The following is a 20302-nucleotide window of genomic DNA, read 5'->3' on the forward strand; positions in this document are numbered from 1 at the left end:
CTCCCGCACCCACTCCTTACAATCCCACCGGTTTCTCGAACTGCTCAGCCTTCCCAGCAGCCCCCAGCCTGCCTCCTCTAGACGTGCGCACGCGCGAGCCCCCACACCCTACACCCGGATCCCTGCTTCCGCTTCTTCGCCCCTCGGTGCCTCTGCGGGAAACCCCCACCCAGCCCGCCTGCCCCCGCGCCTCCAGCGGGGTTTCCCCGCCCCTTTTCCTCCACCGTCCAATCAGATCGGATGAGGGGCGCGAGGCCCTGGGTACGCCGCAGCGGCGGCCTTCGGGCCCGGAGCGTGAACTGCGGCGGGTTCTGGGGGCTTCGCTTCGCGGGCTAGCGACGGTTGCTCGAAATTCAGAACTTAAGCCTTAACGCAGGTGGGACGGTCGCCAGTTTTCTCTTTTTACCCATAAGCTCCAACCTTCTTCCTTACCTGCTTCCCTTCCTGGAAGTTAATGCTGGACCTTTCCTCAGCCCTTCGCCACGGGGCTCTCTACACGTCTTCATTGACCAAGTGATGGGGGTGGGGTGGGGAGAGAGACCTTGCTTATCTATGTTCTGGGTTTTGTTTTTATCTTCCCTGCCCTAGAAGTGAACTTGAGAGTAAGAACCCCTCTGGTTCGTCGTCGTCGTCGCCACAAGATTTAGTCCGGTGCCTGGGATTTGCTAGGCCCTCGATATTTGTTGATGAGAGTAGGTGTTTAGTAGTTGAAGGAAAACCGAATTGGAAATTAGAAGAGCTGGCCTTGCGCCTCTTCCTGGCCACTTCCTGACTAGGTTCCTCTTCAGGCCTCCCTCATTGCAAAGTGTCTCCTTGCTCTGGAAGGTGTTGAGAAGCGTGTTGTCTAGCTCTGTCTGCACCTAAACTCTGGATCATGTGAGGCATCTCACCCTCAGCTTCAAAATGAAGGTTGTGGTGTCCACCGCGCAGGGTTGTTGTGGGGTGTAAAGGAGGTGAGGTGCGCAGGCTGCTGACCTAGATAAGTGGTATCTATTATTAATTTCTCTTTGCTTCTGCACACCTACAAAATGAAGGTGACAATAAATCCATCGTAGATGTTTTGAGAGGATTAACAGGAATGGTGGGTGTGAAAGGGGCTTATAAACTGTGAAGGCCTTTGCAAATGGTGAGATTTTCGTTTTACAGTCAATAAGACCAAACACATCCATGAAGCAACTATAAACATCCACAAATGTGAGGTTTTTTTTTTTTCCCAAATGCAAAGTAATTAGGATGGTTTAACTGTTGAAGAAGCTTAGCAAAGGACATGTTAAGGAAAGCATCATGGAAGAAACCAACTTTTATCCAGCTCTTGAATGGACTGAATACTTGAGCATTATCTTTGATTTATCAAAGCAGCTAATTAAATCCACTTGGACCACCATGCTATCAAGATATTTTAGTTTTCCAGAGCTTAAAGGGGAAATTTTGTCATTTAAAAATAGCAGTTGGATGATTACCGGGATCTGTAGATCCTGTTTTTAAAGGGATGGATAGCTACTTCGTTTTCTTTTCTTTTTTTTTTTTTTAGGAAATGCTCTATCCTAAATATATGACCTTTGCACCGTATGCAAAATTATTATGTGCACAATTAACCTTTTTGTTTCCTCTGCTTCCCCTGGCACTTTCTTTGCCTTAAGAGAGAATTTGATCATTATTAAGGTACAAATGGCTGGTAAAACTGAGCCACTCTTGGGAGATTTTGCATTTTTAGTTTTTAAAGCCATAATCTGAAGAAGTGGTTGAAATCATTTTATAAATCAGCCCAGATAAAGGGGACTTTTGGAAGAGATTGTGAATTCACCAGAACCTCTTGAAACTGCAGGTATAGTCAGTCACCTATTTTAAGTCTGTCACTAGTGATTTCTTTTCGCCTCAACTTTCTTACCTATAGAAATGAATAGGACCACTCATTGCCCACCCCACTTCCTAGGTCTAGAAATATGAATATAATGATCTTGATGGAATGGCTTCTATAGAAGGATTGTATCTTAATGTGGGGCACCTTGGTGCAGCAGAAGTCTTAGAAAAGTCAGGCCCTATCCATTTTATAGGCTAAACTCAGATCTAAGTTCTTAATTACCATTCTGTGAAGTTACTTTCTGAGATTATTAATATGAAACTTTATTTCTGGATGGTGTTTTCAGAGATTGTGTAATATCTTAAAATAAGGAGTACCTACAATTAATATCTTTTAACAAAATAAATTCTTAATACAGCATGTATCAATTTATCTGAACTCTTAAATGTCTGTTTTCCACTTGTTGGTTACACACAAAAAGCTTGTTGCCTACTGAAAAAAAATGGAGGAATTAGGTGTTAAGTTGCTTGCTTAACAAGGTGGGGTAATTCAGAGACTTAGGACCAGAAAGAAGACAGCTGGAAACAAGATAGGTGGAAGCAGGAAATAAATTATTTATAGACTGATGGTACATGAAGTTGAAAGGGATCCAAATCCAACCAGTTAGCCAACTCGTGAATCTACCACCTAGTATATCCACAGGAATAGCTTTCGTTCTTGAGTTGCCAACCACTCTTCCTAGTGTTTCTATGTTGACTCATCTGATTTAAATGACAAATCATTTGGTAGAGGGTCCACACATTTTGTTTCACTGTATTTTCATAAATGTAAATGCATTATCCTGGCATTATAGATTACCATCCAATGTAAATAATTTTGGTTTTCTATCTTCATTCTTTGCCTTTCCTGGCACAGTTACCTGGACTATTTTTTTATTTTCATTTCCCTGCCCCAATATCCTTAATATTTTCTGTGATGTAATACTACTAATTAAAATAATAGCTAAATAGTTCCACCCCTATAACATTACACAGTCGTAGTCCCCACATCCACTGTCACCTTTTGCTCCCCACATGCTTGGTTGAACCTGTGCTTCTGATGTGTTTCCCCTGGTGACCCTGTGAGACATGTGGCCCCTCTCTGTTCTATGACCTGAAAGTACCAATAAACTTTTATATGTCTCTGATATTGCTCATCCTTGCTTCATCTGAGTAATACAAGGACTTAACAACTGCCTTGCCTAACTTTTTTAAGAGCTGCTAGGCAGTCTGAGAGACTTCCACACTAACTGTAACTAATTAACCATTATAGATCGAATCATGTCCCCCACAAGTTCTTATCTTTGGTCCTGTGGATGTGAATTTGTAAATAAGGTCTTCGAAGAGCCTATTAAGATGAGACCGACTGAATCAGGGTGGGCCTTAATTCAGATTACTGGCATTCTTATAAGCAAAGAATATTGGACTTGGAAGGAGAAGCCAGAGGAAAAACCAAAGAGAGATGGCCATTTGACAGAAGATTGCCAGAAGGCTATCCCCAGAACATGATAGACTGGAGAAACATGGCCTTGCCAATTCCTTAATTTTGGACTTCCTTCCTCCAAAATTGTAAGCCAGAAAATTCAGTTGCTTAAGCTAATAATGATAATAATAATAACAATAACAACAACAACAGCTAAGATTTACTGGACACAAGCACTTAGCATGTATCTTCTCATTTATTTCTCCCAGTAATATAGTGAGGCAAGTCCTGTAATTATTCCTATATTCATATGAGGAAACTGAGGAAACAGATGTTAGGCTAGCGAGGAGCAGACTTTGGAATCAAACCCAAGTTTGTCTGAACCTACGGCCCACTATATTCTGAGGAAGAAAAAAGTAGTCCTTCTCTGATGCTATGAGCTAGGTCTTAATGTTCTCATATTGAGCATAAACTATTTCAGAGAACTGTCAACACCAGAGAAGGTCACTCTGTGACCATAATGGAACAGGGCAAAAACATGAACATTATCCAAACTACATATAGTAGATTGAATTATGTACTCCAACAAAGATACATATTCTTTATCTTACTCTACATTCTTGGAAGTGTGAACCTGTTTGTAAATAGGACCCTTTGAAGATGTATTATCAGTTAAGTGTGGACTCATTTGTGAATAGGATCTTACAAGAACCTGTCTAGGTATGGCCCAACTGAATCAGATGGGTCTTAATCTGTATTGCTGGAGTCCCTTATAAGCAGAAGAAATTTGGGTGCACAGGGAGAAAACCACACAGGAGGAAACTTTGTGTATCATCATGTGATGGAGGACTGTCGTCATCAGAACACTGTCAATCCTAGAAGAAAGCATGGCCTTGTTGATGCCTTTTTGGGACTTCTGGCCCCTAAAACTCTGAGCCAATAAATTCTTGTTAAAACCACTCATTGTGGTATTTGTCTTAGCAGCCTGGCAAACTAAGACACCACGAAATACCAAACATCCCCTTCTCAACTAATATGAGTGGCTACTGCTGATTTACCATTTACAGCTTTAGCCTTAATCTAGCCTGCCTTCTCTCTAGAGAGATTGCCCCTTTGATTGGTACTATATAGAATGTCTGCTAAATGAAACCTTACTACAAGATAGTGAAAATAAATAATGTTGGAACAATTGAACATCATTTGCAAAAAAAAAAGGAAGTTCAAACCATACCTTGTACCACATGCAAAAATTAACTCAAAATGAATCATAGATCTAAATGTAAAACTGAAACTTTTAGAAGAAAACAGTGGAGAAATCTTTGTGATCTTGGATTAGGCAGAGATTTCTCAGAACACCAATAGCATAGTCCATAAAGGAAAAAAATTATAAATTTACACACTTCTGCTTTTTGGAAGACACTGTTAAGAAAATGAAAGGACAAGCCACAGATTGGAAGAAAATATTTGCAAAACACGTATCTGGTAAATGACATATCTAGAATACAGACGTACTTTGTTTTGTGACCCATCACATTTCTCTTCGCAGATACTTCTTTTTTTTTTTAACAAAATGAAGGTTTTTGGAAACCCTGCATTAAGCAAGGCTATTGGTGCCATTTTTCCAGTAGCATGGGCTCACTTCCTGTCTCTGCATTACATTTCAATTAAGGTATGTACATTGTGTTTTTAGACATAATACTGTTGTGCACTTAATAGACTACAGTAGTGTGTAAACAACTTTTATATGTACTGGGAAACCAAAAAATTCATGTGACTCACTTTATTGTGATAATTGCTTTGTTGCAGTGGTCTGTAACCAAACCCGCAATATCTCCAAGGTATGCCTATATATAAAGAACTCTTACAACTCAATAATTAGACAACCCAATTTTAAAACATGGGAATAATTGAGTGATCACTTTACCTAAGAGGCTATTTGGATAGTAAATAAGATATTTACCCAGGAGAAATGAAAACCTATTTTCAGAATAGCAGAAACCTGAACACAAATTTTCTAATAGTGTTCCAGTTTGCTAATGCTGCCTTTGTGCAAAACCCCAGAAATGGATTGGCTTTTATAAAGGGGGGTTATTTGGTTACAAAGTTACAATCTTAAGGCCATAAACTGTTCAAGATAAGGCATCAACAGTCGGGTACCTTCACTGGAGGATGGCCAATGGCATCTGGAAAACCTCTATTAGCTGGGAAGGCACATGGCTGTCTTCTGCTCCAGAGTTCTGGTTTCAAAATGGCTCTCTCCCAGGATGTTCCTCTCTAGGCTGCAGCTCCTCAAAAATGTCACTCTTAGTTGCTCTTGGGGTGTTTGTCCTCCCTTAGCTTCTCTGGAGCAAAAGTCTGCTTTCAAAGGCCCTCTCCAAAATGTCTCTGTAAGCTGCAGCTCCTCTCTCTCAGCTCCTGTACATTCCTCAAAGTGTCCCTCTTGGCTGTAGCAAGCTCGTTCTTTCTGTCTGAGCTTATATAGTGTTCTAAAAAACTAATTAAGGCCCAAGCTGAATGGGCAGGGCCACACCTCCATGGAAATTATCCAGTCAGAGTTATCACCTACAGTTGGGTGGGTCACATCTCCATGGAAACACTCAATCAAAGAATTACAATCTAATCAACACTGAAACATCTGTCCACACAAGATTGCATCAAAGATAATGGCATTTTGGGGACATAATACATCTGTTCTAGTTTGCTAATGCTGCTGGGATGCAAAACACCAGAAATGGGTTGGCTTTTATAAAGGGGGTTTATTTGGTTACAAAGTTGCAGTCTTAAGGCCATAAAGTGTCCAAGATAAGGTGTCAGCAATCGAGTACCTTCACTGGAGGATGGCCAATGGCATCTGGAAAACCCCTATTACCTGGGAAGGCACATGGCTGGCATCTACTCCAAGTTCTGGTTTTAAAACGGCTTTCTCCCAGGAGGTGCCTCTCTAGGCCACAGCTCCTCTTCAGAATGTCACTCTCAGTTGCTCTTGGGGCATTTGTCAGCTTCTCCAGGGCAAGAGTCTGCTTTCAATGGCATCTTCAAACTGTCTCTCATCTGTAACTCCTCTCGTAGCTCCTGTGCATTCTTCAAAATATCCCTCTTGGCTGTAGCAAGTTTACTCCTTCTGTCTGAGCTTATATAGTGCTCTAGTAAACTAATCAAGGCCCATACTGAATGGGCAGGGCCACACCTCCATGGAAATTATCCTGTGAAAAATCTCTCCCACAGTTGAGTGATCACATCTCCACAGAAACATCAATCAAAAGTCTCCAACCCAATCACCACCAATACCTTTCCTGCCCACACAAGACTGCATCAAAGATATGCATCAAAGATAATGGCGTTTTGGAGGACATAATTATTCAAACTGGCACAACATCCAAACTGGCACAGATAGCTTTATTCATAATCACCAAAGCTGCAAACAAATTAAGTATCCTTTAACTGATAAATGAATAAACAAATGGTAGTGCATATATGCAGTGGATTCTCCTCAACAATAAAAGGAACAAATTACTGACATACAGCAACCTAAATGAATCTCAAATGCAATATGCTAAGTGAAAGAAGGCAGATTAAAAAATTTGTATGCTGTGTGATTTCATTTCTGTGACATTCTGGGAAAGGAAAAGATATAAGGACGGGAAACATCAGTGATTACCTGAGGGTGGAAGGGAGAAGTTAATTACAAAGGGCTATGAGGGAATTTGGGGAGGTGAGGGAATTTTGAGGGGTGATGGAACTGTTTGTGATGTTGATTACAGACCTGTGTATGTTAAAACTCATAGAGTTGTACACTAAAAAAGAGCAAATTTTACTGTATGTAAATTAAACTTTAGGAAGCCTGACCTTAAAAAAAAAAAAAAATAGTTGGAATGGAAAAAAAAGTTGTGATGAGAAACGGCCACCTGGCACCATGAATATGAAGACTGGTCTAAAAGTGAGATGTCATTTATGCTCCTCAAGGGCAGTACTTCATCGTAATTTCAGTAATACAATCTGGGTTTGATTTTTGCCTAATTGCTCACCACACTTGACCATAGTAGGCTGCAGTCTACTCTCAAATACCCTTACCTTTACAGAGCAGCATCTGTAACCTCATTTGTATAAGTGTGCTTCATAAAACTGTAAATTACAGTTTTTAAAAATCTACCAGTGCTTCCTGGTATTTTCAGAAGTTATTCATCTCTGATTCATCATCAGTTAGCTGTGGCTTTCAATTTCACCTTTAACTTACTTCCCTACAAACCAAGTAGTTCCTTATATGTAAATAAACATTTTAATATACTATAGACACATGCAACAATGTGGATAAATTTTGAGGACATTATGTTGAGAGAATGAAGCCAGAAACAAAAGGACAAACACTGTATGGTCTCACTAATATGAACTAACTATAATGAGTAAACTCTGAGAGAGAGCACAGGTTATCAGGAGATAGAGGTCAGAGATTGGGCAATTGATGCTTAAGGAGTACAGAATGTTCAATAAGGTTGATTGTAAAGGTTCAGAAATGGATAGCACAATACTGTGTGATGGTAGCACAATACTGTAAGTGTAATTAACAAAGCTGGGTGTGAGTATGCTTGAAAACAGTAAGGCTAGAATCATGTATGTCACCAGAAGCCAAGCTAGAGGATAAAAACTGGGACTGTATACTTAGTGAAACCTAGAGTGGACAGTGATGGTGGTTAATTGTACAACTATAAGAAAGTTTTCATGTGATTGAGAACAATGTATGTCACTATTAAAAAGTTGTAAAAATGGGAGGGTATATGGGAAAAATAAATGCAAACTAAGTTTTGTTGTTAACAATAACGGTAATATTCTTTCAGTAATTGTAACAAAGGCAATACACCGAAGCTAAATGTAAATAAGGAGGATATAAGGGAGAGGTGTGGGATTTTTTTTTCCTTCTTTCTTTTCAGAAGAAATGGGAATGTTCTCATACAGATTGTGGTGGTGAATACATAGTATGTGATTATACCAGGAGCAATTGATGTTATGCTTAGGATGGATTGTATGGTGTGTGAATAAAACTGTTTTAAAAAAATAAACAGAAAACTACAAGTGTTGGTGGAGAGATGGAGAATGAGTATACTTATTCAGTGTTGGTGGGGAAGTAGAATTGTGCAGCCTCTCTGGAGGGCAGTGTGGCAGTTCCTCAGGAAGTTGGATGTGGAGTTGCCATGTTATCTGGCAATCCTCTTTCTAGGTATATGCCCAGAAGAACTGAAAGCAGAGGCACAAATAGACATTTGCACACTGATGTTTATGGTGGCATTATCCACAATTGCTAGTGGATAGAGTTGGCCCAACGGTACATTGACTGATGAGCAGAAGGGCGAACTGTGATGGAATACTGTGCAGCTACAGATAGGAATGAAGTCATGAAGCATGCAACAAGGTGAATGAACCTTGAGGATATTATGTTGAATGAAATAAGCCAGAAAGAAAAGGACAAATATTGTATGGTCTATGATATTGTCTGTATGTTAAAACTTCAACATCTTTTTGAGACAAAGGAAGAGATGTTTATTTTATACAAAATTTAAATTCTCTGCAGCACACCATCTAATTGAACCTGTCTGGTCAGTTTATGTAAACAACCTAAATGCATGGAACCTAGAATAGGGAATGAGATCTTGTTATTCTGTGCAGGTTAATGTAATACCCTGATATATTCCAGAGTATTTTGGGCAGAAAAGAAAAAAGTATTTGCAAAGTCCCTTGAGGGACTGGAGAAGAAATGTGGAACTTTTAAAATTTCCCACCTGGGGACTCTTGATATCCTCTCAGACATTAGGGACTTAAAATTTAATAAGCCAAGCCCTTGATCTTTAGGCTTACCTTATGAGACTTATTTCTATAATGGGAAAGCTAAGCCTACTTATGATTATGCCTAAGAGTCACCACCAGAGACCCTCTTTTTTTGCTCAGATGTGGCCTCTCTCTCTAAACCAAACTCTGCAAATAAACTCACTTCCCTCCCCACAATGTGGGACATGACTCCCAGGGGTGTAAGTCTCCCTCACAATATGGGACACGAACACCAGGGATGAGCCTGGCCCTGACATCGTGGGATTGACAATGCCTTCTTGACCAAAAAAGGGGAAAAGAAATGAAACAAAAGGAAGTTTCAGTGGCTAAGAGATTTTAAGTAGAGTGAGAGGTCATTCTGGAGGTTACTCTTATGCGAGCTTCAGGCAGATATTACCATTTGCAACAGTATGCCAAGCCCCAACCAACAGTATTCCTGAAAACCCTAAAGAATACCTTGGGATCTGTCTAAGACTCTATAGAAGTTTTACTTACTTAGTAAGTTTATTTTTTTTCAGAAACTTTTGGCAATCCAGGTTGTTTTTGTGCCAGATAAGCCCGGAAACCCAGAGATACCAGTCTCTCCAAGAACATCAAACAATTTCATTCCTCTACACCATAATGTTGACACCCCTTTTCAGCATGAAGAAGTTAGAATGGTCATTGCCAAGATATCCCTGAAGATTGAGAGAATTATTGAAGGAGAGGGAGGAGTTGTAATGGAGAAGTTAAAATTTAACAAATGATTATAACTGCTTACTCATTATATAGATTTTTCTTTTTAGTTTCTAGTGTCTTAGAGTAGCCAGAAGGAAATACCTGCAGTTGCTGGGCTGTAACCCAGTAGCTTTGATCTTTGATAATGATTATATAATCATATGGCTTTTACCTTGTGACAGTGTGATTGTAAAAACCTTGTGACTGACACCCCCTTTACCCAGTGAATGGGTAAATGAGTAATAAAATAAAGACATGCATGAAAAAGAAAATGAGACTACAATTTTAAAAAAAGCATAAATATATACCATGGACTCTGCTCCTTTAAAAGAATAATTAAAATATACATTATTTCATAATTCAGATTATTCCCTTATAATTTTTTTAGATTTAGAATTTAAGAGACTTAATAGATTTAGAAATTTTTCTTATTGCCATTGCTTTAAAATTGAAGGTAATTCTGTGAAGTTTAAAAATCAAGTAACTGATTTTGGGGGAGTGAGGTTAAAAATTTTTTTTGGCACTTAGAAGTGGCTAAGATAGGAAACAACTTAATGCCATTGAATGGTACACTTAAAAATCTCTAAAATAAATTGTATATGTACATTTTAGTACAAATTTTTAAATATATGTAAAAGTCTTTTATAAACAAACAAAAATAGAGATATGGGGGGAAGACTAGGGAAAAGGAATGAGGACAAGTGGGAATAAACTGAAAATGGAATAATTTAAAATTTGCAAATATATTTTGTAACTTCCACTACTATGTGATTTAGAGATCTAGCAGAGATATAGGTGGAATAATTTGAGATTAATTCCCAAGTTCATGCTAACTTTACCAGTTCTGCCATTAGAACTCGTCAGTTATCTGCCACAGTAGACAAAGTTCTCTCTGGTTAATGGAAACAACATTGTCCATCCCGGGCGTCACCCACCAGTGTTATAGAAGGTCTGCTTGTGATGGACTCCCTCATTTCCCACTTCCTCAGTGTCAGGGGCGGCCAAAGTCTTCGGTCTGCTTAAGGGCTCCAGGCTTCTTCTAAGAGACCCTTAGAGCAGACTACATAGTACCTAGAAACCTTCCAGTGTCCCTTACAGAATTCAGGCTCACAGCTCTATAGATGGGTATGAAACTTCACCAGACTGCTATAGAGCTGTCTGTCTTCTTAAAGGACCTCAGTGCTGAGTTGGTTTATCTACTACCTCTTCTAGCATCAGTAACAACTGTTGTCTTGGGATTCCTGAAGTTTCTTGACCTAAGGACTCTGCCAAGGTAACTTTTTTCTAAAGGAGTAAAACTTTTAAGAGGAATTTCATAGCTGGTATGTCTCTGAGGTCATCTAGTTGCATTTGGAGATCATTCATGAAATTGGCTTTATTTTGTATGTTCCATATCACCAGTCTTCCCTTTCATCTACAGTGGTTTGTAAAGAAGAAAACTCCATCTGACTTAACATTTGTTTGACCCTGAATTCAAGTTCCTGTTTGACATTAGTCAGTTCTGTTTCCAGCTCTGAAATTCCAAGTCTCCTGACCTGGACCTAGGACAGAGTAATTGTTGAATGATTCTCTCATTCCTTCTGCCAGTCGCTAAGTTTGATATGGTTTTCTTCTTTCAGCCATTGATGGTTTGTCTGTATTGTTTCCCTCCCCCACCCCCTCCATGGTCAGAGAATGCAGGCGACACCACATACATGAAAGTGATGTTCTGTCTTCCAAATAGTTCATAAAAGGAGGAACTACAGTTATGAAAGGTAAACAACCAATTTTACCAAAATTTGTGGCTGGGTTGGAATAATGTTGGAGCTTTAATAGACTACTGTTACCTTATAATTTTAGTGAAGAAACATTTTATAGCAGGCAACTTTTATGGCAATCTGCTTGAACTAGAGCTGGAACGCAGGTAGAATTGGGAAGTTGATTGTATTGACATTTCATGGACATGAAAGGCATTATTTGCAACCAGACTTTATGAGGGTTTATAACCATGAACTGGTAGGCTCCCAAGGGACCAAGGCGGTTACCCTCTGCTTCTCTCTCCGTCATCCCCAGCTTCCCCTTTGAGAATTCTCTCATCTCACTCTCATTCTCTTTCTACACCCCCTGCCCAAATCAAGTTCAAACAAGCTTTCTCACTAGAATCACTGGCATCCGAGTTGCTATGCCTTGAAAAAAATAACCTCAGTAGCCCAGTTTGAGTCAGATTTCTACCCTTGTTTAGAAAGGTGGAACACTAAATATCCTATAGCCTGGTTCTGCTACAGGTCCTGGTCTTCTCTGAGCCGTTTTGCTTTGTCTGACTTCTCTTTCAATGGATTCTTCATTACTTGAGGGAATTGGAACCTTTGTTTCTTGTAACCAGAAGAACCTAACTAAAACACCAGGCATTTCGTCTACATCCACGTGTCTAGCACTAGAAAATAGACAACATAAATCTTACCTTCAAGGGGTTTACACACTTGGGAAAGAAAGACAAGCACATTAAACATTTACAAATCATTAAAGGATAATGTAAATAAATACCAAAGTGAGTAGTCAGATGAGGACTGAGTGAAGCAGAAAAGATAGATATGGATGTGGGCTGGAGAAGGCTTCTGAAATAGGGAGGATAGAAGTCATCTCTTAATAAGTATTAGTGCCTACTTTTTATAAGGACTGAGCTGGATACTTGTAAATAGGCAATGAGGAAAGGTTACTGTTCTAGTTTGCTGATGCTGTCTGTTATGCAAAACACCAGAAATGGATTGGCTTTGTAACAGGGGGTTTATTTGGTTACACAGTTACGGTCTTAAGACCATAAAGTGCCCAAGGTAAGGCATCAACAATTGGGTACCTTCACTGGAGGATAGCTAATGGTGTCCAGGAAACCTCTTTTAGCTGAGAAGGCACATGGCTGGCATCAATTCCAAAGTTCTGGTTTCAAAATGGCTTTCTCCCAGGACATTCCTCTCTAGGCTGCAGTTCTTCAAAAATGTCACTCTCAGTTGCTCTGGGGGTGTTTGTCCCCTTTTAACTTCTCCAGAACAAGAGTCTGCTTTCAACAGCCGTCTTCCACCTGTCTCTCATCTGCAGCTATGCTCTCAGCTTCTGTGCATTCTTCAAAGTGTCCCTCTTGGCTGTAGCAAGCCCACTCCTTCTGTTTGAGCTTATATAGTGCTCCAGTAAAGTAATCAAGGCCTGTGCTGAATGGGCAGGGCCACACCTCCATGGAAATTATCCAGACTTATCACCTACAGTTGGGTGGGGCACATTTCCATGGAAATAACCTAATCCAAACATTCCAACTTAATCCCCACTAATATGTCTTCCCCCGCAAGATTGCATCTAAGAATATGGCTTTTTTCTGAGGGACGTAATACATTCAAACTGGCACAATTGCTATTTTCACCTACATCCCTGTTAGAACCAGGGAGGGAACTAGTAATAAACTTCAACTATTTCACTTTTGGGTGAAGCATCCAAAATGGTGGCAGTGCTCACCCAGTATAAGCCTTACCAATAGTAAAAAGTGGAGATTGTGAAGGTGGACAAGATGGAGCTTGAGAGAGAGAGAGACCCCAAAGCAAAACCATAGCTTCTTTATTGTCAACTACAATAGTTGAAAAAGCACATATGCTTTCCATGGGAAGGGAAGCGTACTGAGTTAACATTTATTTTCCACATGACTCCAGAGCACAATATAGTTTGTCTGAGAACTGTGTGAACTAGAGTCAAAGAGCCAGCCACTCAGGTTGGTCTATGTTTGGGAACAGTTGCCCACGACATTTAGGCTTTCTGCATACTGAGGGGCTGTGGTCTCAATTTTACAGCTGAAAAAAAACCTGAGGATATCTAGCATCTTAAACCAAGTCCTCTGTAAATCAGGGTAGATAGAATCCTCCTAAAGTGAAACACATATTAAACAATTTGCAAGGGCAAAAGAGTTCCAGGAAGGAGAGAACCTGTTTTAGGACAGCTTTTGAAATATGTCCTTTAAACTCTCGGTGAACATGAGGGAAATAGCCACCAATCCTTCATCAAAGTCTGAAAGAGCCAAAATTAATCTCCCTAGATCTAAAATTGCTGAGCTAAAATTTGTACCAATGACTACTTAACCTACTTTCCTTCCTTGCTTTCAGGGCTCATCCTTATGTGAGATCTGATCATTTATTTGTCAAGAGAATAATTAGCTTTTCAGAGCTTCTGTGCTAGTTAAAAGGCCCAAAATAGACCACAGGTTCCACTGCCCATGGCTTCTTAGGAGGGAGGATTATAGGAGTAACAAAATTTTGACAAGAATGAATCTGTCAGTGCCGTTATGCTTGTGAAGGATGTGCCCTCCAGCCCCCTTGACTCAGTTGGTCTCTGGTGGCCTTCCTTAACTATGACCCTCCCCCTTTTCTCTCCCCCTTCTCCCTCCCTGGAGCCTTGAGTAGATTAAACCTGAGTTTCAAGATGACCAGGCAATATGGTACTTTGGTCAAGTTAATTTGTCTGGGCTTCTATTCCTTCTCTAAAATTTGGACTAATAAATATGAGATTTTTAATAGGAATTGGCCCACACAACTGTGGAGATGGGCAAGTCCAAATTCCATAGGTCAGGCCACAAGCTGGGAACTCCAGTGTAGATTTTTGATGAATTCCCTGGGAGGAGCTGGCTGGCTGAAGTAGAGATGGAAATTCTCCCTTCTGACTGCTGAAATCATGGTGTCTCCTTTTAAGGCCTTCAGCTGATTGGACGAGTCTTCTCTCATTGTTGACGGCAGTCTCCTCAGGTGATTGTAGGTGTAATCAGCCACAGATGCAATTGATTTATTGTTGATTTAAGTCGATGAAATATCCTCACAGGCCAGTGCTTGCTTCACCAAAAAATTTTACCCCATAACCTGGCCAGGTTGACTCATGAACTTATTTATCACAATTACATAGTTTATATTACTAATTATATTAGTAATTATATTGTAATATACAGTTATATTATACAAGTTCTATTATATAATCTAATGTAAGGTTTTAAGTCTTATGTTAAAAAAAAATCTCCCAAAATACCAGGTTGGAAAGTCTTTGACAGGAAAGGCAGTCACAGCTAGGACACACTGGGCAGGTGTTACTGACAATTTTGATGATACTTACGGGAATGGAAATCCCTAATCTTGTGCTCCTGGCCCTACAAATCCTCAAGTAAAAGATATTCTCTCATAACCAGGACAATGGACTCCACCATTATAAATTCCCAAACTTGATACCTCTTCTTCCTTTAGTCCAACTATATCCTCTCTAGCCTTATATTAGATAAGCAGAGATGGTAACTTATCCCAGTGTAGGACAACCAAAATAACTATAAGGAGAGATCTTGCCTGCCATCTCCCTTTTGCTGTCATTCTGTCATTTTATCCCCTCATAGTTATCTCACGTTATATGGAATGATAATTTAAGCCATGACTCTCCTAAGGCTACCTGCCTTGTAAATGGGAGTCTTTTTTGACAACAGATTCCAAGAGTGTTTTACATAGCTGTCACTTGCTTGCAAGGAAGTGAAAGAAAAAAAGGTCTGTGTGACACTGTGTAAAGGTTGTTGTACTAGGTTAAGTGGTACACCCCCCCCAACCCCCCAAAGAGAAATGTTCAAGTCCTAATCCCTGCTCCCATGAATATGTCCTTATTTGGAAATAGGGTCTTTGAAGATGTGATTAGTTCAAATGAGGCCCTAAGCCAATATTGTCTAAACAGATTAATTTAGATAGGAAAAATAGAGAAAAATTTAAGAGCCATTCAGTCCCCCCAAAAACACAAGGCCTGAATGATTTCAAAAGATAATTTTACCAAATGTTTAAGGAGCATATAAATACAGTGCTACTTAACTATCCTAGAATATAGAAAAAGAAGGAAAAGCTCCAAATTGTTTTTACTAAGTAAATATAGCATTAATACCAAAACCTGACAAAAAAGAAAACTATTCAATATCAATTATAAATGTCAATGGAAAAATCCCCCCAAAATATTACCAAAGCATATCTGGTAGCACATTAAAAAATATGTCATGACCAAATGACATTTATTTTAGGAATGCAGATATGATTTATATTTGGAAAATAAGAGGTCTAAGGACAAAAAGTCATAAGATTATCTCCAAAATGCTAAAAAGAAATTTGAGAAAAGTTAACACTCATTCTCAATTAAAAAAAAAAAAAATCAATAAAATAGGAATAGAGAGATACTTTTTTAACATGGTTAAAATACATAGACACACAAACATTATGTTTTAAAAAAAATCTTTTTATCTAATGGAGGCATTTCCACTAAAGTCATGAATGAGTCAAGGATGACCACTATACACACCACTATTTAACATTGTCATAAAGGTATTTGTTAATGTGAGAACAAAATTAAAGATGCAAAAATTGAGGAGGAAGTACAACTAAAACCAACTGCAAATGCTAATCATTTTAAGCCCAGGAAACCTAAGAGAATCAACTGACTGGAAGTATAGATGGAACAAAATTGGCTGGGGAGGGTTCTTTGTTTTTTTCTTACTCCTTTTGTGTATGTTTGAAATTTTTAATTTAAAAAGAACTTTGGAATCTACTTAAAGTGGTTCTCACTGGGAAAGTTTGGAAACCCAAATATCAAAAGATAATAACTGATAATGTATCAATTTAATCTGATCCCAATAAAAATACCAACTTTTTTTTTCAGTCTAGGCAAGCTGAATATGAAGTTCATATGAAAAAATAAACAAGCAAAAGCAGCTAGGAAAACTCTGAAAAAGAAAACAATGAGGGGAAACTAGTCCTACCAGATATTAAACCTGCTATGAAGCGTCAATAATCAAAGCAGTTTGTATTAATAGACAACAGACCAATGGAATATGATGGACAAGCCAGAACAAGACCCAAAATACATGTGGGAACTTTGTGTATGATAAAGGTGGCATCTCAAGTTGGTGGGGTAAAAATGTTCTGTTTTTTTGTGTGTTTGTTTAAATTAAATAGATAGTATTGCAACAACTAAGTAGTCATTTGGAAAAAAAAAAAGTAGGATCTTTTCTTCACAAAAGTGCTAGAGGAAACATGGACGAAAATTTCTATAACCTTGGGGTTGAGAAGGTCTAACCATGACTCAAAATTCAAGGGCCATGAAAAATAAATTGATAAATTTGACTATATAAAAACTTAAAACTTCTTCAAGTAAAAGAAACCATAATCAAGGACAAATGGTAAACTTGTATTACAAACAGAAGGAATTAATCACTCTACTAATCAATTTACTACATAAAGAGCTTCTAGAAATTAAGATGAAATGAAACAATAGCACAATAGAAAATATGGGCAAAGTATAAGAACAAAGAGTTCTGAAAGAAAGAGAAAAAGGAAAAAAAGACAAATGCCTCAAACATGAGATGTTCACTTTCACACCTCATTCATAGGAGAAATGCAAACAGACACTATTATGAGACTCTCTTTCTCCCCTATCAGATTGGCAAAGGTTAACACCACCTTCTCTTGGAGAGGTTTGTGGAAATACATACTCTCTTGTACTGTGCCAATGGAATGCCGACCGGTAAGCTCTTCCAGAGGGCAATTTGCCAGTGTCTAACACAATTTCAAACACCTTTGACCCAGCAGTCCCACTTCTGGGAGTTTATCCTAAACAGCCACTTGCCAATGGATGAAATGATAAATGCAAAGAGTTATTACCTGCAGCTTTATTTCAGTAGGGAAATGATTAAACAGACATGGTACAACCCCACATTAGAATACTGTGTAGCTATCAAAAAGGAATATGCAAACTCTAGAACTCATTTGGAAAGATCTCAAGATATATTGTTGGGTTTTTTGTTACATTTTGTTTTGTTAGATTTAATGTTGAGTTTTGCCTTTATTGAAGTTAGTCAGCTATACAGAATTTAAACTTTCTTGGCTATTCTAAGGAAGTGCACCAGATTTGCTACTGAAAAGTGAAATAAAGGGAAGAAGAAAAATTTGGAAGATTACAGTTAAGGCAACAAACAAGACAAGCAACTAGCCATATATCATAAAGCTCTAACAAGCTGATCAAGAGGAGCCATCTGAAGTAAAGAAGGAATTATTCGTTCTTTAATTAGTAACATTTGTGTTCTACTTTGCTTTGGTACTAGTAATCTTGTTTCCAAAAAAAAAAAAAGTGTCATCTATTTAATCTTAATCTCTGCTCACTTTCAAGGGAAGATTTATGTTTGATGAGCTATTTTAGTGTATATGTGTGAACATATACATAAAGGAGTGGTCACAGTTCTGTGATACATCATTTCAGGAGTTACTGTGTTCTGTATTCTTTCTGGAAGTTCTGAGTACTCCATAGGTGTTTAGTTTAAAGAACTGGAAACCTGGAACTCTGGATCTTTTCAGAATTACGATGCAAAGTTCTCCTTAGTGCTTTTCATTTGTGAGGTAAAATAGGGATTTTACTCTTACTGGTAAACAAGCTTTTCACTATTTTGTGAGAAACATCTTAATTGAGTGCTTTGAAAATACCACATCATCAAAATGTTTTTTTCTCCTCTGATTTAAAAATAATTTCCATATGTCTTTATAGGGTTGTAAGAATTAAATGGAGATGATGTACACAAGCACATTCCTGTCATACTGTAAGCACTCAAATACTCCATTAAAAAATTGAATTCATGAAAAAAAGCAAGATACAGAAGGGTGAATATAATATGGTAGCTTTTGTAAAATAAAGGAGTTGAAAATAAGATGCCATGTGTGGTTATATTTGCATTAAGAAATTCTGGATGCTATACAAGAAACACACAAGGGCTAAGGGTGAAAATGGGGTAGACAGGAAATGTGGTACAAGATCTCTCAATCTGTACTGTTTTCTATAATTTGCATTTCTGAACCACATAAATGAATTATACAGCCATTAAAAAATAAAATTTGAAAAAATGTAGCAGTCATCCAATTGAATATATACCGCAGTTAAAAGAATCTATATGTGTGAACAAGTGTAGATCTCAAAAACAAAGTGGAGTGAAAAAAGCAATTTGCAGAAAGATACAAAGAGTTGGATATCATTTATACAAAGAATTTTAAAGGTACTCAGAACATTCTATGTGTCATAGATGTAGATATATGTAGGAAATACTTAAAACCATGAACTCAAAGGGTCACACAAAATTCTTGGTGGTGGCTGTCCCTGGAGAGGAAGGGGAGGGATGAAATTGGAGAAGGAAGCAAAGGAAATGCATCAGAAAATAAACAGTTGACTAGAGATATGCTGAGAGTTTTTCAGCAAGCTATTAACATTATCTGAACTGTCCTTGGGAAGACTGATTTTATAGCCCACTATAGGCTATATTAAGTGAGGAGAAGCTAAAAGAAGAGACACCAATTAGGAAGCTATTGACAAAAATTTAGATGAAAAATAATGAAGGGCTGTGCTAAACTGAAAGCGACGAAGCTGGAAAGGAGAGAAGACTGGTAGGTGGGATAACATCCTCATCCCTGAATCCTGTGGCTATGTTATGTTACATCGACAGGGGGAGTTCAGTCACAGTTGGAATTAAGGTTGCTAAACAGCTGACCTTAAAATAGGGTGTTTCTGCTGGATCACCTGGGTGGGTCAGTGCAATTACCAGCATTCTTAAGTGGAGAAGAGGAAGGCAGAAGAGTCAGAACCAGAGCAATGAGAAAACTGGACTCGCTGTTGCTGGCTTTGAAGCTGGAAAAGGTGAGCTAATGAATTTTCCCCTAAGGCCTCCAAAAGGACCTCAGCCCTGCCGACACCTTGATTTTAACCCAGTGAGACCTGCTTCAGACTCTATAGACACCCAGAAAGGTAAGATAATAAACTTGCATTGTTTTAAGCCACTAAGTGCATGGTAAGTTGTTACAGCAGTGATTGGAAACTAATACATGACAAAGAAAATCTGGAAGTCTCATCAAATGTCTAGCTATTGAGGACCAGCAGGAAAATAAACTGCATGTGGGTTTGGGAAAAGAGACTGTAAATAGAAAGAGATAGCTGAAGCTCTAGAAGTTTATGTGATGCCAACAAACCAAACAGAAAGAGGAGGTGAAGAAAGAAACATGGAACACCCACATTTGGAGGCCAAGAGGAGACAGGAGATCCGTCAGTACACACAAGTGGTCAGAGAGGAAGTCAGGTAATCAGAATTATGCCACGTCAGAAACCAAGAAGAGAAAGTTTTAGGAGGGAGGGAGAAGGACGTAGACAACAGGGTTTTTTCCCTTCAATTTTTTTTATTAGAGAAGTTGTAAGTTTACAGCAAAACCATGCATAAAATACAGAATTCCCACATACCTTGCATTCGGTTGGTGCACTTGTTACACTTCATGAAAGAACATTTTTATAATTGTGCTATTAACTATACCATGGTTTACATTAGATAACAGTTTTGAATTCTTTGGAAATACCAAGGATGGCACGGTAGTTTTCAGCTTGTGCTGCACCTTAGAATCACCTTGGTAGCTTAGAAACCCAAAGCAAAAAACCCGGGGACCCAGGCTTCACCCTAGACCACTA

General features: G+C 38.7%; 1 protein-coding gene across 10 annotated transcripts in view; it reads left to right on the forward strand.

Moving 5' to 3' along the window:
• MTERF2 (mitochondrial transcription termination factor 2) overlaps positions 1 to 20302 on the forward strand; it is a 75896-nt gene that overhangs the window by 27489 nt on the left and 28105 nt on the right. For 2 of the 10 annotated variants that reach the window (XM_037846580.1, XM_037846582.1), the window contains 3 exons: positions 4809 to 4931; positions 11009 to 11550; positions 16472 to 18702. The exons of 1 other annotated variant lie outside the window; for it this stretch is intronic. The gene's annotated coding sequence lies outside the window, so the exon portion shown is untranslated. Of the gene's footprint in view, positions 1 to 4808; positions 4932 to 8474; positions 8667 to 11008; positions 11551 to 16471; positions 18703 to 20302 lie in introns of those variants that run through there. 7 more of the 10 variants (XM_037846585.1, XM_037846586.1, XM_037846584.1 and 4 more) reach the window with 6 other exon arrangements.

Source organism: Choloepus didactylus, chromosome 8, assembly GCF_015220235.1.
Source record: "Choloepus didactylus isolate mChoDid1 chromosome 8, mChoDid1.pri, whole genome shotgun sequence".
NCBI lineage: Eukaryota > Metazoa > Chordata > Mammalia > Pilosa > Megalonychidae > Choloepus > Choloepus didactylus.